Here is a 25,580-nt window from a genome sequence, read left to right as displayed (position 1 = left end):
TGTTTTGGCAAGAGAATTTGGTCCGATCAGGAATTTGGTTTGAGTTTGCTTAGACTTGTTTCACGAGATAGAACATAGGCAATTTTTGTAACTTTTATGTATGTTTGGGAAAAGTGTACAGTCTATAAATGTGGTCTCATGTACAAATTCACATCTATTAGATCATATTTTTTATTGGGTCATTTGTGCTATATGTTTTGTCTTTCAAATAAAACCTTTTTACTCTACATAAAATATGCATATCTGAGGATATTTTAGGTGTATATACTTACTAATACTTATCTGAGAGAGATGTGTTTAATCTGTTACTGGATTTACTGAGTTTTTCATACATTTCTATGTTATCTATATGTATTTTGAGACTGTCTTGTTAAATACATGCAAAGGTTTATTATATCTTCCTAGTAAATTGTTGCTTTGATCTGAGAATGATTTCTTCTAATTGAAAGTGAATTTCATAGTTATTAGATGAGTATATTTCTTTTCTCTTGGTTAATATTTGCCAGTTGTGTGTTTTTCTATCCCTCTCTTACAATATTACTGAGTTATTGATACATGTAAATGTATACGAGAGGGATGTTGTAGTTATTCAGTTACTAAGTTGTGTCCGACTCTCTTTGTGACCCCTTGGACTGCAGCATGCCAGACTCCTCTGGCCTCCACTACCTCCCAGTTTGCTCAAATTCATGCCCATTGAGTTGGTGATGCTATCTAATCATCTCATCCTCTGTCACCCCTTCTCCTTTTGCCTTCAATCTTTCTCAGCATCAGGGTCTTTTCCAATGAGTTGACTGTGCATCAGATGGCCAAAGTCTTGGAACTTCAGCAACAATCCTTCCAATGAATATTCAGGGTTGGTTTCCTTTAGTATTGACTGGTTTGATATCCTTGCAGTCCAAAAGACTCTCAGAACTCTTCTCCAGCACCACATTTGGAAAGCAATAATTCTTCGGGCATCAGCCTTCTTTATGATCCATCTCTCACATCCGTACATAACTACTGGAAAACCATATTTTTAACTATATGCAGACCTTTGTCAACAAAGCATTTCTGCTTTTTAATACACTGTCTAGGCTTGTCAAAAAGAAAATGAAATCTGTCACTGTTTCCTTTTTCCCATCTGTTTCCCATGAAGTCATGGGACTGGATGCCATGATCTTCATTTTTGAATGTTGAGTTTCAAGCCAGTTTTTTCACTCTCCTCTTTCACCCTCATCAAGAGGCTCTTTAATTGCTCTTCACTTTTTGCCATTAGATTGGTATCATCTGTATATCTGAGGTTGTTGATGTTTATCCTAGCAATATTGATTCCAGCTTGTGATTCATCTATCCTGGCATTTTGCATGATGTACTCTGCATAGAAGTTAAATAAGCAGGGTGACAATATACAGCCTTGACATATTCCTGTCCCAATTTTGAACCAGTCCATTGTTCCATGTCTGGTTATAAGTGTTGCTTCTTGACCTGCACACAGGTTTTTCAGAATAAAGGTAAAGTGGTCTGGTATTCTGATCTCTTTAAGAATTTTCCAGTTTGTTGTGATCCACGCAGTCAAAGGCTTTAGTATAATTATGAAACGGAAGTTGATTCTTTTCTGGAACTTTCTTGCTTTTTCCATGATCCAGAAAATGTTTGCAATTTGATCTTTGGTTCCTCTGCCATTTTGAAACCTAGCTTGTAAATCTACAAGTTCTTCATGTACTGCTGAAGTCTAGCTTCAGGGATTTTGAGCATAACCTTGCTAACATGTGAAATGAGTGCTATTGTATGATAGTTTTAACATTCTTCGGCATTTCCTTTCTTTGTGACTGGACTGGAAACTGACTTTTTCCAGTCCAATGACTGAGTTTGCTGAGTTTTCCAAACTTGCTGACATAGTTAGTGCGGCACTTTAACAGCATCATCTTTTAGGAATTGAAATACCTCAGCTGGAATTCCATCACCTCCGCTAGCTTTGTTCATAGTAATGATTCCTAAGGACCACTTGACTTCACACTCCAGGATGTCAGGCTCTAGGTTAGTGACCACACCGCTGTGGTTATCTGGATCATTAAAACCTTTTTTTGTGTAGTTCTTCTGTGTATTATCACCACCTCTTCTCAATCTGTTCTGCTTCTGTTAGGTCCATACTATTTCTGACCTTTATTTTCCCATCCTTGCATGAAATATTCCCTTGATAGTTCTGATTTTCTTGAAGAGATCCTTAGTCTTTCTCATTCTATTGTTCTGCTCTATTTCTATGCATTGTTCATTTAAGAAGATCCTTTTATCTCTCCTTACTCTTCTGTGAAACTCTGCATTCAGTTGGTTATAGCTTTCTCTTTCTCTCTTGCCTTTCGTTTCTCTTCTTCTCTCAGCTATTTGTAAGTCTTCCTCAGACAACCGCTTTGTCTTCTTGCGTTTCTTTTTCTTTGGGATGGTTTTGGTCACTGCTTCCTGTACAATGAAATGAAAGGGAGAGTGTTCAAAAAGTAATAAATATATCTCTATTTTTTCCAGCCTCATTTCAGTTGATCTGGCATGGCCAATGGGCCATACTGACCTCTGGTGTGGTGACTGTATCTTGTAGATAGAGAATAGATAACTACTATATTGAAAACTCATGAGAGAAATAGCAATTTATTTCTTTAAGCCACTGAGATTATAGAATTACTGTATCACTAGTCTATCTTGAGTAGTCTTATGGTCAGATTATAATTGAATTTCTGTTGTTCTTGTTAATTTGAGATCTGTCTTTCAATCTTTGGGATGAACCCAATACAGATTTGCCATAATTGCTGCTATATATGGACTGACTTCTGTTACCTTGTGCTTTCTTTTGACTACATGCTTTTCTTGATATTTTTCCCACCTTTTTACCTTTTATTGGATTATTAATCTGTTCCTTCCTTTCAAAGTCTACTTGTATGGAATTTTCTTTTTCATTTTATTTTTTAGTGATTGATCTTAAAATTTTAACATGACATACTGTCTTAATGTTTACATTTAATAAGTTTATCCCTACCTTCAATCAGAATCTGAGTAAACAAGTAAATGCTCTCACTTTCTCTCTTAACTACCTCTATTTTCATTAATATTTGATATTATTTCATTGGAATTTAGAATTTTAGATTAATCTTATTTATTCCCAATATTTTGAAGGTATTTTTTCACTGTCATCTTAAACTTTTACTGAGAAATAACCTTTTATAAGATTTTAATTATTTTTTAAGTAATGGGTTTTTTCTTTAAAACCTTATTTTCTTCTAGAACTTTTACCTGTCTTTCAGTATATATATATTTAAAAACATATACAATATATACATATATATATTCATTTTCACCATAAAATGTATCTGTCTGGATTTTTTAAAATTAAAATCAGGACTCATTTTAGTTATATAATTCAAGTCTTTCAGCTGAAAGCTTGTTAGTTATTATTTCTTGAAATATGTTTATCTCCAATTAACTATATTCTCTTCTCTTGAAACTTTTATGCAATATAAATTGGATCCTCTCATTTAAGCCTGCTCAATTGTTATTTTATATTGTATGCAAATTATCTCTCTTTTGCTTCCTAGATAATATAGTTTTATCTATTTTCCAGTTTATATATTCTTCTTGAATGAAAATTTATTTGATGTTATTTAAACAAGCTCTTAGTTTTAATAACTGTATTTGTAATCTCTTTCTGTATAAATATATATAAAGATTTATAATATATCTATGAGAACTTATAAATATGTATGGAATCATAGTCAGATACACAGACTTGGGACTTTTCTGGACCTGAGGATATAATTTCTATAATTCTATTTTCATTAGAGAGGATTTCCCAGGGTCCATTTCTCATCTAGGTACTAGAGTTCCAACTCTATGGCTTTTCTGGTATCAAAACCATGTCTTTTTCCCCTACCTATGTAATAATGTCCTACTCCTTTTATGTTGGGCTTATTTTAATATTGTATTTCCCCCATATTTTAAATCTCTTATCTGTCTTATGTGCTTTGCTCTTCTGACTTAGAATCATTTTTTTTCCTCTCAAGGTCAGTTATGATCTTTTTCTTTCGTTTAATTGTTAATATTTTATTCAGCATTTTTAAGTGTTTGAAATGAGATAGAAGCCTATATTTCAGTTCATAGGCTAATGGATTATATGATTGAATTGTATTAGGAAAAAATGACACTTAAAGAGGTTTGGGTGTCAAAAGAAGGTGGTAAAATATTTTCAAAGCAGTACTTAAATAAATTTAATACAGGCCAGTTTGGCTTTATGATGTAAACTAGTTCTACATTTTGATGGTGAAGTCTTGATTGAACTCAGGTGCAGTCTCTTGCTGTGTAATAGTCACAAAGACAACTTGAAGTCCAGAATATTAGCTTGTTGATTCACAATAAGTTATGTGTCAAACAGAAGGAAAAAAAGAATTCTTTTGTTAGCCTGATTGTTACATTTTCTCTATGTAGATAAATACCTGAAAAGAAAAATTATCAGACACTCGTTTGAATATTTTGGAATCACAACAAGAAGTATTGTTTTAACAATTTTTTGAGTTTTAATGTCATCAGGACCTCATAACTTGATATGTCAATTCCTTTGATAGAAACATACTTGTCTGATAGACCTATACTCAACATGTGTCAGCTACAACTTTCCCACATTGAAAGTGCTTACCTAGTCAGTGCCCATGTTTTCTCAGTGGCTGTTCCATATCTATGCTTCTGTTGCTGAATAATCTTGCTTTGAGATAACATCTACTCTTTTGAATTATGTTCCTATCTTCAATCAGATTCTAAGTTTTGTTAACCTAAAAGGCATTCTCTCTCCTTAATGTGACTAACTTTGGGGTTCTGCTGCTAGTGCTGTCTTTGTCTACCATTGGTATTACTATAAGTAGTTGCTAAGATTCACTGAAGTATTCCTATTACTTAGTCACCATACTATGCTTTTTTATGTGCATTCTCTCATTTATACTTAGAAAACAACCCTGGGAAGCTGAAATTGTTATCCCTACTTGGCTGATATGTAGAGTTCTAAGTTACCAACTTACCCAGTGAGGAAGTGACAGGTTCATAGTTTATATTTAGACAAGTATATTAACTCTAGAGCACTTCTGCCGGCTTTAGTGTTCACTGATTTTTGGAATAAAGAGAGAAATGCCTTTCTCACATTTCTCATTAGCACCAAGTCAAAGTATATTAAATCTAGACTATAGTGATCATCTTCATTTTATCATGAGGAGATAGATCCAGAAGGTTAAGTGTCTTACCTAAAATCAAAAGTCAATCAGTTACTCATCAAGCTGGGACTGGAACCAGGATCTTCAGACTATTTGCCCTGGTATCTTTCCAGTGTTCTTTTCTCTCAATTCTCTTTCAAATCTTTTCTTCTTGTTAAGTGAACCATTTCATTTACAGGATTGCCTAGCAGAGATCAGTCATGAAATTATTATAGTTACATATTGATTAATGGTATTTATCTACATAGACATATCATATATAAATGTGAAGGCATGGCTAATTTCTATTATTACTAGGACATATATTCTGAGTTTTTGGATGTGATGGTCATATTTTTTCCCCAAACTCTATATACTTTTTAATCCATTGAGCAAGTATACTTATGACACAGTAAGAATTAGAGGTACAAACTCTAAGCTTCAAGTAAAACCTTAACCAAAATCTATGTGAAAACTATCTAGTTCTCATCAGGCTTTGATTAGCTAAATAGCTAGTTTATAGAGACATCTCATGGAAAATGTTCTCTTTTTCTTATATTCTGAATGGATATTTTGTGGTTCTGCAAAGCGTGGATACTTTCTTATTAAAATTCAGATGCTTTATCATTGTCCAGCTGAGTTTCTATGTGGGGCAATCATCCTAAGTCTCTATCCTCTTATTTTTAAAATGACTGAAATAGCACGTTAAAAAATTCAGTCTTTTGAAGCCAGCAAGATACAGAAATTATATGACAGTAATCCCAGATGGGAGGGTTTTGTTTTGAAATTTTTAGGGAACGTTATGCCTGTGAAGGATGTCAGGTTGGAGGAATTGAAGATCAAAGTTACTTTTTTCAGGTTCGGCATATATGCTGAAGCTAAGACATCTCCTCTGGCTTATTGTGCCCATGTGTACTAACTCTTAATAATAGCTGCCAGTTCCAGCAAGAGAGAAAGCAGTTAAGTGCCTATGCTCATCCCTCCTTCGCTGAGCCTGACAGGCAAGGTGACATTGTGATGATGCATTACCGATGATGGAGTCACAAGGAATTGAACAAACTAAGCATTATTATCCTCAGTCGTCAAAAGAACATTCTTCAAGAAAACAATTAATTCATCAGGCTCTCTCAGATACTGAGAAGTCTGTAGATTTAAAGTTAGAATTTCAAACTTGAGAAGTAAATAATCATTATAAAATGTAAAGGATTAGAATATTTTTCTTTCAATGCAGTCTCCTTTTGCTTTTCTTTTCATTTTTAGGGGATTTATTCTAGCATTATGATATATTCAGTTTTTAAACCATACTTAAAATATAATTTTTCATTAAAACTTGATGTCTACTCAGTTATATTAAATCTAACAACTGAAAAAGATAACAACTTTAGACTTTGGTTTTCTTATTTAAAAAAATCTAGAGGCTGGGTTTTTCCTAACATGAACAGCCAGTATTTTAAAATTTAGTCTCAAACGCAACAAAACTTATCAACTAAAATTTGTAGAACAGAGTCTGGCAAGTTAGAAAATTTCATTCTTTATCAGTCTCTTCTTCTATAAACAGAGTATTGACACGGTTAATTAGTAAACATTCATGTGCCATGTCTTATGTTATATATTGAGTTTTTCAAAATGGTTCCTACTTTACATGGATTTACTGTATAGGTGGAGAGACATACAGTAAGTAGGATAAGAACACACTACACCTGCAATTAGAAAGAAGATGGTGACATGCCCCAGACTGGGGAAGGAATTGTGTACTAGAGGTGACCTTGAATTACTGGATAAGACTCACATTGGCCATACAAATGGGAGGGGAAGGAGATGCCAGTCTTAAAATAAGTATAAGGGCAAGCACTAGTGAAAACAGTTTCATGGAATAAAATCATCTTCACCCAACACTCTTTTACAACTGAAGTTTTACTTACAGTGATATTTTTCCCATCACTTGAAAACCCACATTGGCTTTTTCCTGCAAAATTATATAATGAAACAGTGTTACTGGTAATGGACTTATTGATTTGCATTGCAATAATTATATTCTTTTGTATTTTCTTTGCTTTTTGGTATCATCTTCCTTGACAAGGAAGAAGTTAATTTTATCTTATTTGGTATTTTATAGGCCCTACTGTATGTTATGCCTAATCCAATTGTGTTTTTTTCTTCTCTGTAATGTTCTGAATACAGGGATTTTTTTTAAATCAATTTTGTTTTTTAATCTTTATTCTTTCAAGGTGAACTATCTATATATCTAGATCTAGAATTTCTTAATGTCAACAATAATATTTTAGTCAAGTTGTTTTGAAGAAACTCATACCTATTATTTCCAATGGAGAGAAATTACTTCATTGAGATTTTGCCATCATACTTCGCATGATTATAACTCTTGGTCCATTATGTTTATAAGTAAAAGGGACCATTTTTTCTAGTTTTATCTAGTTTTTATTCATAGCTCAAACAGCTACCTACCTTCCATACAAAATCCAGTTGCTTTCATCATTTACAAAGTATATAGAAAAAATATTCTTTCTTATTCACAGACTAGTTGGAAAAATGTGAGAAGTTAGTTAAATATCAGATGCTTGAAAATATTAACACAGGGTTTCAAATCTTGTAGATACAATGCTTTGAAATTTCTCATATGCAAATCCCAAATGGTGTATGATATAGTACTTTAAAAAATCAGAGTCTTTTTTTGTTGTTAAACACAGTAGCATTTTAGGACAATGTGTACTAGCTTCTCTGTTTGTATAACTGTTCTTGAAATGGATCTTTCCAAGCATAGTAACGAGTATGAATTGTGCTTGCCTAAAGGCTATGAAACCCAAAAACTGTGAAATGGAGTTCAAGCACAGCCCTTTATTGCTGGCAGAAGTTCAACTACAGTTTGGGATATTTTGGTCAGCAATTTCAACAAATACTTGAAAAAGTTTATCTACATATAAACATTCTAATGCTGCATAGTTTTGAATATTGAAAAGTGAGTTCTTTATTTTTCTATCCATTAGGCATTTCCTGCTTTGCAGGAATAAAGACTACTCATTGAACACATTTGCTGTTATCATTGCCAGTTGAGATATATGAATAGTTGATACACACTGGATAGACAATCTTTCATTGCAAATCCTTCTATTTATTGTCCCAGGATTTTAGTTTAGGAAATGAGGTAGTTGTGAACTACATTTCAGGAGTTCAGTCTTACTGTCCATCACTTCAAACACTTCTACTTAATTTTTTTTTCAAAAATTTAATTCAACCACAGATAATAAGACTAAACAACAAAGATCTACTCAGCCTGCTATCTTACTCTGTATCTCCTCTAGTCTTCTGATTTTGTGTTTCAAAATGAAAGTTCATAGTCAAGTTCATTGTTTCAGAAGATAACATAATGAAAACTATGGCAAAAACCCATTAGGCTCACTTTAATCCAAAAATCCTTTAGTAAAGGCCTGGTTTTCACTTTTCACTTAAAGCCATTAGAGTAGATGGAATCACTGGAAGAACAAGTGTTGAAAAAGTTCTCACTGTAAGTTCCAAAGATTCTTTCTGATTTCTTTTTAAAGGAAACCCCAAGATTTATGTTTAATCTAAAATTGTATTTATACCTTAAATAGCTATGGTGAATTATAATTTATGAAATTTTTCACATGTAAAATTTTATTCATTTCATAAAAATGAGTCAGAAGGATCTGGGGATAAATCCTGAATATTCTGCTTAAAAATGGCCACTTGAACTCAGGAATGGAACTGTACCTAATCCAGTCTGACTTCAGCAGTACGTTCAGCAGTGGCTGCAAATTCTAAGAGACTTTAGTTCCCTCTTAACAGCTTAAGAGGGTGTAAAGGGAATTTGCACAGGATGGCCCTGATGCAGAGTGTCTTTCCTGTTGACTGCCAACCCTGGGGGGAGAGTCTTTCCTTTTTTGTGGAGCTAATTCCTGGATTCCCTCAGCTACCGCTGAGAGCTTTTTCTGCTTTTCCATAACCTGTGTAAATAATTCCCAAGTTTAAATTCCCTCTCTTGGAAATACTAAGAGCGGTATTTATTTTCCTGATTAGAGTCTAATTTGATATAACTCTGTAAACTTCCATTTCCTCCTTTGAAAGTTGAGATAAAGTTACCTACTTCAGAGGACTGTTTTGAGGATTGTTGTTCAGTTGCCAACTCGTATCTGACTATTCGCGGCCTCAGGGACGGCAGCATGCCAGGCCTCCCTGTTCCTCACCATATCATGGAGTTTGCCCAGGTTCATATCCACTGAATCAGTGATGCCATCCAACCATCTGATCCTTTGTCACCGTCATCTCCTTCTGCCTTCAATCTTTTCCAACATCAAAGTCTTTTCCAATGAGTTGGCTGTTCACATCAGCTGGTGAAAGTATTGGAGCTTCACCTTCAGCATCAGTCCTTCCAATGAGTATTCAGGGTTGATTTCCTTTTCAAGGTTGACTAGTTTGATCTCCTTGCATTCCAAGGGACTCTTAAGAGTCTTCTCCAACCCCACAGTTCAATAGCATCAATTTTTGGGCACTCCGCCTTCTTTCTGGTCCAGCTCTCACATCCTTACATGACTACTGGAAAGACCATGGCCTTGACTATATGGACCTTTGCCAGCAAAGTGATGTCTCTGCTTTTTAATACACTGTGTAGTTTTGCCACAGCTTACCTGCCAAGAAGCAGTTATCTTCTAATTTTGTGGCTGCAGTCGACTGTAAAATACCTAAATGATGAAGTCAGGGGATAAAGTAACAGACAAATCAGCGTAAGGAAAGGGGGAGAAGCTAAGAAAGGCTGATAGAAGGAAAAGAACCTTTATTATTTCCTTTGTCCTAAAAATCCCAACTCTCAAAATCTGTAAAATAATGATCATTACTTTCATTTCATTTTAAAATTTTAAGGTGAAGACAATGAGGTTTGTAGACATCAGGCACAGCACAGTTAATATATAGAATTAGAACACAGTTCTGTCTGAACTCTAAATTCATACTTTATTTTCTGTCTCCTATAATAACTCCTATTGGAAAAGTTTCAGATAATAAACTATCTACTAAACAGTGCTAAATATGTGCAGGCTCTGTTTTCAGGGATGGGATCTGTGATCACTGACAAAAGGCAGAACAAAACTGAAGCAGCACTTCGGCTTTACTTACATAAGTTGAAAAAAAAATTATTACTCATTTAACACACACATTTTAGAAGAAGGATAGGATTCTAACCTTGTCCTGGCACTCAGTTTAGAAAATCTCTTTATCTCCAGTCATTTGCATTTTTCGCCTTCATCAAGTTGATTGAGATCAGTCATGAATCAGAAATGTTTTGCTTTTACTTGCCCATAGTATCCATGTAAATGCTACTTTGAATTACCATCTGTTTCCCTTTACTGTAAGATGTTTTTATCCACAGGGTCTGGTAAACCTGTTTTCTCTCATGAAAAATAAGTCAGGTGACAATGTTCAGAAATTAATTGTAGAAAAAAGAAAATCTTTGATATGAACAGGAAAAGGATGCCTTACAATAAATATTCCAGGTGTGGAAGTTAGACATCATAGCAGGTGCTGTTCCCACCTCAGGTTTTTTAAGTTTGTAAACTTTAGAAGGACTTGAAGTTATTTCTTTTTGATGAAAATAAAGGTCTTTGAAATTTGTTAAAAACATTCCTTTATGCTTTGGCAGTCTTACAGGCAAAACAATATAGTTTATTTAAGGAAAATAACATGGAAAAACAATTTAATAGCATGACAGGATACATGAAGAGAACTTCAAAAGCTCCTGAAAGCTGTGGAGGGTGAGCTCATATTTTACGGAATGCAGTGAGAAGACAGGTAAGCACAGACCTCAAATTTCCCACATGTAAGATGCTTGGGAGGTCTATATACTACTCTGGAAAGCAACAGTTTAAAGAAGGAAAACTTCAACTAGACACATAAATGTGGGAACCAATATTGATAAAAAAGGAATTTCAAGGAATGTGGCTATCACTTCCAAGAATTTGGTTCCCATTCCCTTAATTGATTTTTGCTTTGCTCCTCATTAGATGTTGTGGTTTTTGCATTCGTTTGCCTAGGGGCATACCACCCTGGACTGTGATCTTAGATGTGATAGACTGAGCAAAGTTTAGTCCAACTTTAGGTTGTGATGGCCAGAAAGACCACCCAGGAGAGTAGTGCATGTGATCACTTAACTCCCGATATACTAATGCAATAAGAAAGCCATGAAATAATATGGATTCTTAAGCAGATTTAAAAAAATATCTGGAATGGAGACAAGGAAGTTAGAAAATGGTTTGATGATCTTTGATTATACTTGAATCATTTTATTCTTTATTTGGTATGTATATTATAGGATACTTAGTAAGTAAATTCATAGATAAGATTTATTAATAGCTACTAAATGCCTAGCACTGGGCTGTCTCATTTACTCTTAGAACATGACTATCTCATTTATTCTTAGAATGAGGAAACTAAGTCTCAAGGATGCTAATCTATTAAAACTGATCTCTAAGAGGAAGAAAAGGAGCCAAAGTGTGGGATAGGTGAATCAGACTTAATCTATAAAAGAGTGCCAGTTTTTAAACTTTTAGGTGTCTAGTGATTTCAAAACATTTCAAAAGTTAACTTTTAGACTGCAGGATTAGGCTGAAGTTAAACATCTACTGGGTGAAACATAACTTCAAGTCTTTGATACTCCTTTAAGAAATGTGGCAGCTTTTAAATTGTACCGAAGTAGAGATGCCAGGATTTATGCCAATCTCCAGTTTATCTAAAAGTCCTCCCACACACAGTGTCAACATGCTACTAGCACTGACTGTGAATGAGTATGGCTATGAAAATACATAAAGTGTGGCTGTACCATTAATCAGGTGTATTCTTTCAAAGTATCATAAATTTCAGTGATCAATGCCAAGTCTCATTTTGATGACTTGGGGACTAAACCCATGGGTCAGACTGACAGAGACAAATAAGAAACTAAATAGGAATGTGATAGTCTGTTAGGGGTGGGAAATACTTGTTAGAGTTTCAGAAATGAAAGATGATAGGTAATTTGAAACTCTACATATCTCTCATCTATAATTCCTATGCTTGAAAGTGAAATTTTGTATCATTACTAACAGACTTTATTTGGTTTGAATAAAAAATTATCATTTAAGTAATTAAAAAATTATTTCTGCTTGCATTTCAAATGAATTAAAATTAAAAGCAATGAAAATAAATCTACCCATTTGTTTCTTGTGAGTTTATGGAGATTCAGTGGGAAATTTTAGGTTGATTTCCTAAGAATATTTTTCCTGACAATGTAATACAATTAATAATTTTATCTTAAAATTAATAACAATATAAAAATGTATAATAATTATTATAATGTTTGTAAAGGATGTTTTCAAATGAATCAGCTCTTTGTATCAGGTGGGCAAAGTACAGGTATTTCAGCTTGAACAATCAGTCCTTCCAATGAACAACCAGGACTGATCCCCCTCTAGGTTGGACTGGTTGGATCTCCTTGGAGTCTAAGGGACTCTCAAGAGTCTTCTCCAACACCACAGTTCAAAAGCATCAATTCTTTGGCACTCAGCTTTCTTCACAGTCCAACTCTCACATCCATACATGACCACCGGAAAAACCATAGCCTTGACTAGATGGACCTTTGTTGGCAAAGTAATGTCTCTGCTTTTCAATATGCTGTCTATGTTGGTCATAACTTTCCTTCCAAGGAGTAAGCGTCTTTCATGGCTGCAATCAACATCTGCAGTGATTTTTAGCCCCACAAAATAAAATCAGCCAGTTTCCACTGTTTCTCCATCTAATTGCCATGAAGTGATGGGACCGAATGCCATGATCTTAGTTTTCTGAATGTTCAGCTTTAAGCCAACTTTTTCACTCTCCTCTTACACTTTCATCAAGTGGTTCTTTAGTTCTTTGCTTTCTGTCATAAGAGTGGTGACATATGCATATTTGAGGTTATTGATATTTCTCCCAGCAATCTTGATTCCAGCTTGTGCTTCCTCCAGCTTGTGCTTTCTCATGATGTACTCTGCATAGAAGTTAAATAAACACGGTGACAATATACAGCCTTTACATACCCCTTTTCCTATTTGGAACCAGCCTGTTGTTCCATGTCCAGTTCTAACTGTTGCTTCCTGACCTGCATACAGCTTTCACATGAGGCAGGTCAGGTGGTCTGGTATTCCCATCTTCCTTAGAATTATCCACAGTTTATTGTGATCCATATAGTCAAAGACTTTGGCATAGTCAGTAAAATAGAAATAGAGGTTTTTCTGAAAATCTCTTGCTTTTTCGATGACTCAGTGTATGTTGGCAATTTGATCTCTGGTTCCTCTGCCTTTTCTAAAACCAGCTTGAATATCTGGAAGTTCACAGTTCATGTATTGCTGAAGCCTGGTTTGGAGAATTTTGAGCATTACTTTACTAGCATGTGAGATGAGTGCAATTGTGTGGTAGTTTGAGCATTCTTCGGCATTGCCTTTCTTTGTGAGTTGAATGCAAGCTGACCTTTTCCAGTCCTGTGGCCACTGCTGAGTTTTCCAAGTTTGCTGACATACTGAGTGCAACACTTTCACAGCATCAACTTTTAGGATTTAAAATAGCTCGACTGGAATTCCAACACCTCCACTAGCTTTGTTCATAGTAATGCTTCCTAAGGCCGACTTGACTTCACATCCCAGGATGTCTGGCTCTAGGTGAGTGCTCACACCATCATGATTATCTGGGTTGTGAAGATCATTTTTGTCCAGTTCTTCTGTGTATTGTTGCCACCCCGTCTTAATATCTTCTGCTTCTGTTAGGTCCATTCCATTTCTGTCCTTTATTGAGCCCATCTTTGCATGAAATGTTCCCTTGGTATCTCTAATTTTCTTGAAGAGATCTCTAGTCTTTCCCATTCTGCTCTTTTCCTCTATTTCTTCGCATTGATCACTGAGGAAGATTTTCTTATCTCTCCTTGCTATTTTGGAACTCTGCATTCAAATGGGTATATCTTTCCTCTTCTTGCTTTTGACTTTTCTTCTTTTCACAGCTATTTATAAGGCCTCCTCAGACAGCCATTTTGCTTTTTTGCATTTATTTTTCTTGGGGATGGTCTTGATCCCTGTCTCTGTACAATGTCACAAACCTCTGTTCATAGTTCATCAGGCATTCTATCTATCAGATCTAGTCCCTTAAATCCATTTCTCACTTCCACTGTATAGTCATAATGGATTTGATTTAGGTCATACCTGAATGGTCTAGTGGTTTCTCCTACTTTCTTCAATTTAAGTCTGAATTTGGCAATAAGGAGCTCATGATCTGAGCCACAGTCAGTACCCAGTCTTGTTTTTGCTGACTGTATAGAGCTTCTCCATCTTTGGCTGTAAAGAATATAATCAATCTGATTTCAGTGTTGACCATCTGGTGATGTCCATGTGTAGAGTCTTCTCTTGTGTTGTTGGAAAAGGGTGTTTGCTATGACCAGTGTGTTCTCTTGGCAGAACTCTATTAGCCTTTGCCCTGCTTCATTGTGCACTCAAAGGCCAAATTTGCCTGTTACTCCAGGTGTTTCTTGACTGCCTACTTTTGCATTCCAGTCCCCTATAATGAAAAGGACATATTTTTTGGGTGTTAGTTCTAAAAGGTCTTGTAGATCTTCATAGAACCATTCAACTTCAGCTTCCTCAGCATTACTGCTTGGGGCATAGATTTGGATTACTGTGATATTGAATGGTTTGCCTTGGAAACGAACAGAGATCATTCTGTTGTTTTTGAGATTGTATCCAAGTACTGCATTTCAGAATCTTTTGTTGACTATGATGGCTGCTCCATTTCTTCTGAGGGATTCCTGCCCACAGTAGTAGATATAATGGTCATCTGAGTTAAATTCACCCATTCCAGTCCATCTTAGTTCGCTGATTCCTAGAATGTCAACGTTCACTCTTGCTATTTCCTGTTTGACCACTTCCAATTTGCCTTGATTCATGGACCTGACATTCCGGGTTCCTATGCAGTATTGCTCTTTACAGCATCAGACCTTGCTTCTATCACCAGTCCCATCCACAGCTGGGTATCGTTTTTGCTTTGGCTCCATCCCTTCATTCTTTCTGGAGTTATTTCTCCACTGATCTCCAGTGGCATATTGGGCACCTACCAACCTGGGGAGTTCCTCTTTCAGTATCCTATCTTTTTGCCTTTTCATACTGTTCATGGGGTTCTCAAGGCAAGAATACTGAGGTGGTTTGCCATTCCCTTCTCCAGTGGACTACATTCTGTCAGACCTCTCCACCATGGCCCGTCCGTCTTGGGTGGCCCCACGTGGCATGGCTTAGTTTCACTGAGTTAGACAAGGCTGTGGTCCATGTGATCAGATTGGCTACTTGTCTGTGATTGTGGTTTCAGTCTGTGTTCCTTCTGATGCCCTCTCGCAGCCCCTACCATCTTACTTGGGTTTCTCTTTCCTTGGACATGGGGTATCTTTTCACAGCTGCTCCAGCAAAGTACAGCTGCTGCTCCTTACCTTTGAAGTGGGGAAGCTCCTCTCGGCCGCTCCTGCGCTGTCTGTGGTTGATGTCAAATGTCTTTCACAGGATGTTCAGTATTACTCAGGTATCAGTCAGTGTTTGTTTAGAAAAACAAGAACTGGTCAACCTGTCTTTGATAATACATAGAATCAGAGGCTTCTACAGTTGTGGGACGCCAGAAAAGAGAAAGGCAGTAAGCTGTCACTAGCTTGCTTAGCCAGCAGAGTGGAAGTGGTGGATCTCAGGAGCTTGTGTTGGAGCCATTGCAGAGCTCAGGTGCCTCTGAGAAGTGCCCTATGTTTGCCTCAGACAGTTGCAGTGAAGTTAGAGTGACTCCCAAGGGGCCTTATCAGCTATGCCAGCTGCCATGAGCACTGAAGTACAGACTTTGCAAAAGGTCACCCTGAAGTACCTGCAGACTTCACAATGATACCTGCTCATGTGTCTGGCTGCAACTGCATCTACTAAATAATTATATGTTCTTCCCTTTTATTTTCCAAAGCTCACATGCATGACTGTCAGTGGTAGACTCTAATTCCACAGGAAACCATTCTGGAAGGATTCTGGGGAATGTGATGCTAGTCCCTTCTGCAATGAAGAGAAGACCATCAAAGGGGGTGACAGTGATATTGACTTAACAGCAGTTAATCCAGCATAGTCCAACCATATCTCATCTCAGCATCCTGTCACATTCTTTTACCCACATTTTAAATTCTGATTACCACCACCAGCATCTAAACATGGTGTTAGCATGACACACACATCCCTCATGTGATAGAAGCTCTGATCACCTTTATATAAAGCGTGTGTGGGGGGAGACACAAAATCCCATATGTCACCATATCTATCTCTAGAATATCTTTAGATATTCATTCCTTTACTGGACTAGTGGAATCCCTCTTTAACATCCTGTAACTTAAAGACCAAATTATAGGGTCAAGGTATGAACATACCATATGATAGAAAGTAACGTAGTAGGCTTGTCTTTTTATTTCATATTGATCAAGAGGGATTCGAACTGGCTTTGATGAATAGGCAGCAGGTATTATTTAGAGATTCTGTATTTTAAGCTTGAAAATGTGACTACATGGATTGTTTCCTTTGGGGAGGGTGAGAGAACATGCAGGGAAGAGAGTGAAGCAGGCTTTTTCGTCTTTATCAAAAGACAAGTTGTAGAGTTCTTAGCAAATCTTTCTGGTCCATCTGAGTAAGCAGTGGTGTGGTATTTCTCCTTTGTTTATAAATAGGTATGGTTATGTGACTGGTTTTGAACAATGAAACATGAGCAGAGATATGGTATATGTGACACTGGTTGTAAACTCTGAGAGCCAGTGTACGATTTGCCATGCTCTCTCTCTCCCATGGCTACTGGAAATATTACAAACACCAGCTGCTCCCTGAGCCTGAATCTTGGAATGAGGATGATGAGTAACAGAGCCTCCACCAGAGCTCTGATAGGCATATAATGTGTTGGAAAAAGAAAAGTAGATACAGGATAGACAACAATATTGTGTTATAGACATCAAACTTTCTAAGAGACTTGATCTAAATTATTCCCACCACAAAAAAGAAATAACTATATAAAGTGACAAAAGTGCTAGCTACTGCTACAATGGCAATCATACTGAATTATTTAAGTGTATCAAATCAGCATGTTGTAGACTCTATACAATAATATATCAAATAATTCAATAAAGTGAAAAAAGTGCTTTAAAAAAGACTTTTACAATGTGAAGCAGCTGAGACTTGGGGTGTTTTATTATTGTAGCCATGTCCCATTCTGAATAATGTATCCAATATTAAATATGAAAAAATTATATATATATAATCAAGTTTTAAATCTGCAACTTGTCAAACACTCAGAAAGCAAAAGTTATTAGAACATGATCTTAGCATTTCATGCAGTTAAGAGAATAGAAGGAGACTGAACTGGTTTAGTATATTTCTGATTATGTCATGGTTTATTATATAGCATAAAACTTTTCATAAACTTTCATCACATTCCATATTATGGGGCATGGAGGACTAGCAAATTAGCCATGGTGGTGATTTGTCTACATAATATCTGGCAGTGCTGCTGATCAGCAGTTTTCTTTCCTGATACTTTTACAAGCATGGTCTAGACCAGTCTATTGAATGTAGGCATATGCTTAGCTCTGTTTTAGGTGCTTACAGATATATTGAAGTCACTTTTCAAACTGTTTTGAAAAGTTGATTCTATTATGGATAATCCAAAGTATTCTTAATTCTTCAGAAGCAAGGTGTGTTAGATTAAGGCCGACATATCTAGGAAAAATATACTTCTGTGAAATAAATAAGGACATGAACAAAGGGTCAATAAAGTTATTAATAGCTATATTACTTTAAATATTGTTTTCAATTCAAATTTTAGCTTATAAAAACTGAGGGTAATAAGTACTTCATAAATTTGTAGTAAGTTTTGATCAGTGCATCAAAGTAGCTGTTCAACATATATATTGGGTTTTTATTTAAAATTTTATCCTCAATATAAATGAAATCAGAGAAATTTCTTAGTGATTACTTCATAGTAAATAATAAATGTGTGTCTCCCCTTACCCCACTGCCTATTACTTGCACAATGTGACAAGAGCCTATGAATTTTTTCCCACGTGAATAGTTGAACAGTTAGTAGGCAAGAGAAAAGAAAAATTGATTTTCTCTGCATGTGTATGGAGGTAGCTATCTCCATCTACACTTGAAAGGATCTCTTTGGAAGTGTAGTGGGTCTCAGTACTATCTTTTATTTGATGGACATGCTAATGGCTCAGACAGTAAAGAATCTGCCTGCATGCAGGAGACCCAGGTTTGATCCCTGGGTCAGGAAGATCCCCTGGAGAAGCGAGTGGATCTCGGTACTATCTTTTATTTGATACTGTCTTTGGCATGGTGTATCTGCAGTAGGCACAAGCAAACCTCCCCATTGGCAGGATCAACTGCTTAGCCAAGAACAACATTATCCCAGCATCTGCAAGACAACTCCTTAAAGATAACATTTCTTTCTTGTTCTTGTCAAGGGTCACATGACCCATCATGATGCCACTTAGACCTAGATTGAATAAACTGTCGATAATACGACATTTGATGTCCAACCTCTGTCTCTAAAACCTTACCTGTCTTGTATATTTATGTATATATACTCACATCAATTGAATTTTTGGATATTTATTTCAGTTTTTTTAAAGAGTGACTTTCTCGATGTTTCGCAGTGATGGAAAGCCCTCAGTCACCTAAGCCCCATGGCGCCACCTTTTCCTTCTAACAGTCCTGTTATCTCAGCTGTTTGGCAGGATTGAAAAGTACCAGCTGACGATGTCTAGAAGGCATGTGGCCATGGCACAGGACAGTAGCTGCAAGATGTTTTCTTCTGAATCTAACTAGGAAGCCACGGAGCATGAGAAACTCTTTCCTAGACAATGTGAAATGAAACAGGGAAATACACTCCAATTACTGTCCCACATCAATATCCAAAGGGAACACAGCGCATCAGTCAGGAGGCTATTGTCTCCCTAATTAAGTTCCAAATTGGAAATGGCAACTTGTTTTCTTCCTCACATAATAGTTCTCTAAATAAATTGTCTTCTCTGGCTGTCTGCTGCTCTCTTGAGGATTCGGTTATTTAGGGATAAAGAACTTGTGGTTGTGAAAAGCATGGGTTACAGCCAGCTCCCTGCCTGAGAGAGAAAATGGAAATGAGCACTAGGGTTAAAACATGCTGAAAATCAGATACGTTTCGACAGTTCATTTGTGGTGACTTGGATACCCTAGAAGCCTTTTATACATTTTATATACATCTCTTATTGACTATTGACCTGGCCCACTCTAATGAATGACTTTGCTTCCTGAACATCACAAATGGAATGTTTGATACCTCTTCTTAAATTATCTTGATAGGTGTTCAAAATAAGAATTTATTTGGGGATTTAAGAAAAAAACTTTCATTAGTATTAATCTTTACCATAAGTTTATGTTTTCTATGTATTTTTATAAAAAAACTATTTACCTTCAGAATGTTTCCAGAATTCAACCTTAACAGAATTTGATGCTGAAAAATTTTTTTTTTTTGGCTTAAAGATTTCCTCCAATTATAAAATACGTTGTATGATTTTCCTTAAGAGAATGTTACAGTGTTTAATCCTTGTCAATAAAATATCTCACTTGTAAGGTAAAAAATTCAGGGGTGGATGTTGCATGAATAATCTATCCCAAGTGTATTTACTTGTTTTTAGTATTTTTGTCTTATATTCATCGAACCTACTTTCATTCTTGCAAATGGTTATCAACTCATTACTGTCTGTGAATATGGTCATGAAATGATATCTTTATTTTGGGCCTAAACTAATTTCTTCTGAGCCCTCTCAAAGTGTTTTTAAATTACTAAGGATGTGCATCATTCATGGTTTCTAATGTATTGATATTGTCCTTAGGAAGGTTTGTTTACTTTGTGGTCTATATATTACTTAAATCTTATGTATCAAAAGTGATTAGAAGATAGTACATCATAGATTTTTAATCTTACTATTCTGTCTTTTATTATAGTATAAATAATAACATAATATTTTAGCAAAGTGAGTTACGAAAACTAAAGACATAAAACACTAAGAAGCAAAAGCTTGAGATACCTTTAAATGAAAGTTACAGAAACTTAATTCTCAAGGAAGGTTATATATATCAATGTCATTTTCCTGAGCATAAGTGTAGCATAGAATATACTGTGATAAAAAATTAATCCAACAGGTTACTGTCAAGTATAAGAATACAAATAATAAGTATGTTATTATTTGAAAACTTATTCTAGTTACTTTGGATTTTTCTTTTTGCCTATTTCCTCTTTTTTAAAGTATAGTTGACTTCCAACCTTGATTGATCAGAAAGGCTCTCTGTTGAAATATGTTTTCATGTAAAAGTATAAAAGCTCCTAGTACCTCTTTTGCTGTTTTGGAGAGTTCCATGTTTGTGTGATCAACAATTTTAGAGTTAATAAAAACTTGCAAAATTCTGCATAGACCCATTTGTCTCCCCGCTTCCCACTTTTGGTTTTATTTTGGAGTTTTCCCCCACAAACTTAGGCATTACTTTTTCTTTGAGACTTACATGCATTTGTTTATTTAGTCATCAAAATAATGCTGCTGATTAAAGTTCATTTATCAATTTGATACCACAGAGTTTCAGAAACTTTAGTAATTGGACAAAATTGCATGTATGCAACATCATGTGCATTTAAAACATAGTGTAAGAAGTGAGACAGATACAATTACAATTTGAATTTTTCCCTTAGACATTTGTTTTTGGTTACTGATTATGTTTTACAAAGTATCCATTTTTCTTCAACTTCATTGTGGAGATTTGGGTTTCTTGGCAATCGGTGACACTTTTTTAGGTAAAGTTCTCTAGATTTTAATTCACAACTCATAAAGCAGAGTGAATTATAAAAGATAAATAGCAAGACTGACCATTCATATTTGAATTGATATAATAAAACTATATATGCACAGGCAGGAAGTGAGGAGTGGTGTTGAGCATAGGTGTTTTTTAACATTCCTGAACATTTTATGTTCACAAATGGAGTGGGATGAATGAAAAACCCAGATTATTAGTGATGGGCAGTAGAGATGAAGTTTCTTTCCATATACTATGCCCCACCTGAGCTATTACAGATCATCTAATGCTATGCAGTGAATATGAAATAACTGATGGAAATAAGGCATGACATTTTCATCTGAGGCTTCTGATTATTTTCATATACAGCTAAGCCTTTTTAGATATCATGTCAGGTTCACTAAAACAAAAAGAGCAACAAAACAAATGGACACCCTCTTTTTCTGTTAAATCAAATATAATGACATTCATTTGCCTAACCTTGGAAGCAGACTGTATTAGGAAGCAGAGCACTATCTAAATTTTAAGCTAAATCTAAAACCTATACCTAAAATATAAGCAGGCCTAATAACTACTCTGGTGGTGACTGACAAGTAAAAATATTCCTCTTGAATTTCCCTGTAGCTCAATTTAATTCATATAGGCTAATATATAAATTTTCTTCCTTCCTGTCTATGTGAATACTTAAGGCTAACTATTCATGGAAACAGGTAATTAAGGATCCTGTTTAAATATCTGTAAATACTATGTTGTCTCATAACAGGAATGTACTCTGACGTTTCAGTAAATAAGCCATATATTATGATATATATATAACCGAAGTTTACTAATCTTCATACAAGTCCAGTGAATTAATGGCAGATTTAGTTTCAGATGAGAATATACAAATTAACATGAGTAGATCAGACAGTACAATATTCAATTATTTGCTAAAATATACTTTTTTATAGCATTTTCAATTATCAGGGCAAACTCATGTGGAACTCTTTTCTAGCTTTCTTCACAATGTGTTAGTGTGATAGGTATGTGTATTTCTGATGAAAACTCAGAAACCTTAAGCTTCTTGCTCAGTAACCCTGACTATCAGTTGCTGCACTCTTTAGGGGTCACAAGCCTAGACTATGTTGCAGATTTTCTTGAAAGATCTGTTCAGTTGTACTTTGGACTAAAAATGTTTTGGTTGGTGAATATGTTATTTGTGTTGGGAAAATGGTTATCTGTGCAATGGTTTTATGATAACAACCAGTGATGATAAATCCAGGTAAGCTGATAAGCTTTTTCACTATCGATAGGGTGGCTTTGATCTTTTTCTTTGCATGAAATGGACCTTTTCCCAGACATATTCCTTAATATAATTAGTTACATGTGCATACAGCTGTGTGTGTGCCTATGGGTCTGTGTGTGTGTCTATGGGTCTGTGTGTGTAAGACAGGCAGGCATGAATAATATTACACTCTCTCGTAAGAATGAGTTATGGTTGAAATATCAAATTCACTCCTTCAGAATATGAAAAAACATGGGACAGATGAGACTATTGATTCCACAATGTCACATGCCATGTGAATTAGTCACTAATGCAGTTGGAAAACTCAAACAATAGCTTTTCAGATTGCTGTTATGTGTTTGGATAGATCCTCAAGGTTTTATAGATGAATTCACTAGCTTCAGATTCACATTTTATTTCAGAAGAGAGCATTGCAAGTTTATTTTTTGGTTTATTTTTTGTCAAATCAACTATATTTGAAAGGAGTTTGTATATGATGTAGTCTGTAGTTAAACTGGAAAATACATTCTGGTTTTCAAATAAGTAACAAATTAACCAAGATTTGAGTAATTTCTCTTAGGTTGAGTTTTTATAAGCTGTACTGGGGAGTGATATATAGTGTTTGAAGCATTTTCTGTATCACTTGTGATATAAAACTAATAGGATGGAAAATTACTTTGAGAAGAGAGTGAGTTCCATGTTAGTTAATTGGCCCTTTTTATGTAGAAGTATTCAATAACTGAATGACAATTGGGGAATTCAGCATTTATGATGCTGAAATAATATCTCTATGTAAAAATCTATAATTTAAACAGGTGTATTTCTAGTACATAAGTGGAATATATTACCTGGTAGCAAGAGGCAAATTTTTTTCAGGTTTTTTTAAAAGTATACATTATTGGGTATCTCACACACTGTGAAATCACAATATTTTACTTCTATTGTCATTATTTTTATTTCTGACTTTATGAAAAGTAAGATTTTCCCCTTTAATTCTCTCCAACATTAACTTTATTCTTAAATATTAGTAAGTTCAAGGAAGATAGAAGCTTTGAAATAGTCAAATAAAACATCATTTTAGAAAATTGAGTGTTCCTTGATATATTAATTTTCTACATCCCTAAAACAACTAATTATTTTAAATTATTAGTAAATTATAAATTCTGCATATATCATGTATATCTATATCCATACAGCAATTTTAATTCATTTTTGACAGTTGTTAATACATTTGCTTGGAAAATGGAATACATTAAGATTGTGGTTAAATCTACTAATTGGAGAATTTGGTCAACAGTAGGAGAAGCTCCCCTGTCCCTTTTGTCTTTTTCAGCCCTCTTCTCATTGTCCAGAATTAAGAAGTACTGAGCAACTATCTTTAAGAATAAACAACATCTTCTTCCGGAGTCAGATGAAGAGCTTTGGGCACTCTTAGTAATACAAAGCAGTCCCCAATACATAATTTTAAATAGAAATAATGCTAAATGTAGTGTAGAAAAGGTCCCGATTTTTAAGTATATAACAAAATTAAAAAAAAAAAAAGAACGAACAACAAAATATTGACTCAGTTAATCCCCAAAGGCATTTTTTTTTTAACTTCCGCACCTAGTCAGGTCAGGTTCTTTCTTTCACTATAGTATGGTTGTGCCAGTAGTTGGTGACAGCTTTCTGAACCCCCTTGCTAGTAGTTCTTTCTACACTTTGTTAGCTAAAGTTTGTTTTTCCTGGATGGCCTCCTTCTACTCTACTTCATTCCTTTCCTCAAACTTCCATTGATCTCTGCTAATTATTCTTCTTCATTTCCCTTCAATCCCACCCCTTCTCCAGAACTGACCTCAGTTTACTTTCAGTTGCTTCAGCCTAGAATATGAATGTGTTAGCAAGTATCCTCTGCCTCCTTATCTTCCATCTTAAGTTGACTTTTCAGTCAATGTTAGATAGTCCATTCTGAAGGAGATCAGCCCTGGGTGTTCTTGGAAGGAATGACGCTAAAGCTGAAACTCCAGTACTTGGCCACCTTATGCGAAGAGTTGACTCATTGGAAAAGACTGTGATGATGGGAGGGATTGGGGGCAGGAGGAAAAGGGGACGACAGAGGATGAGATGGCTGGATGGCATCACCAACTTGATGGATGTGAATCTGAGTGAACTCTGGGAGCTGGTGATGGACAGGAAGGCCTGGTGTGCTGCGATTCGTGGGGTCGCAAAGAGTCAGACATGACTGAGCAACTGAACTGAACTGAACTGTACCTAGTCTAACCCAGGTGCTTTATATGGATTTGCTCATAGGATTCTTTCAACAACATCATGAAGTAGCTGCTTCAGTTATCTCCAATTTATAGCTTGAGAAACTGAGGCTTGCTGTGGTCACCAGGCTAGGAGCTGGCAGAAAAAAAGTCTGAACCAGGGTTACTGTTTTGCAGAAGCCTCATATCTATGTAGGAGGGATTTATCATCTACAGAGGCAGGATATCTAACTAGTGAAAAAAACAATATTGAGACCTCTAAGTTTTCTTACCATTTATAGGGATCCTCACTCCATGACCACATCCAAATTTACACTCCATTAAATAGATGTTTATTGATCACCTACTAAGTCTTAGGCAGTATTCTAAGTATTGAGGTAAGCAATGAACAAAACTGATTAAGTCACAAATATGCCATTTTCATTCTAATGGGATTGAGCAGGTGATAGTACAAATATAATATGTATAGTAGAAGTAAGTTCTATTAAAAAAAATAAAGCAGGATAAATAAAAAGAATGTAACTGTGCAGATGAATAGCATTTTTCCTGTTCATCCCCTTTAATAAAGTGATGTTTGAATAGAGACCAAAATAAAGTGAGGAAGTGAGCCATTAAAATATCTAAGGAAAGAGAATTACAGGTTGAAAAAACAGTATATACAAAGCACTTGATGTGGAAGTATGTTCTACTTGGTGTTTGTAAGGACAGCCAAGGACTAGATTGAAATGAACTTCAGACTAGATTGAAATGAACAGGGAGAAATAATAGGAGAAGAGATCAAGGATGGAGAGAAGTCACAGGTCATAATGAACCTTGTAGATCATAAGCAAGCTCTTCACAATTTGCTTGGAGAGATATAAGAAGCCACAGAAAGCTTTTGAACAGATTGGTTGAGTTATCCTGCTCTGGGGAGAATAAACTCTAGGGAGTAAAGAATCTACAGGAAGCTATTGTAATAATCCAAGTGAAAGATTCA

This window comes from Capra hircus, chromosome 2 (genome assembly GCF_001704415.2).
Source record: "Capra hircus breed San Clemente chromosome 2, ASM170441v1, whole genome shotgun sequence".
In the NCBI taxonomy this organism is placed as follows: Eukaryota; Metazoa; Chordata; class Mammalia; order Artiodactyla; family Bovidae; genus Capra; species Capra hircus.
This window is presented reverse-complemented; position numbering follows the sequence as displayed.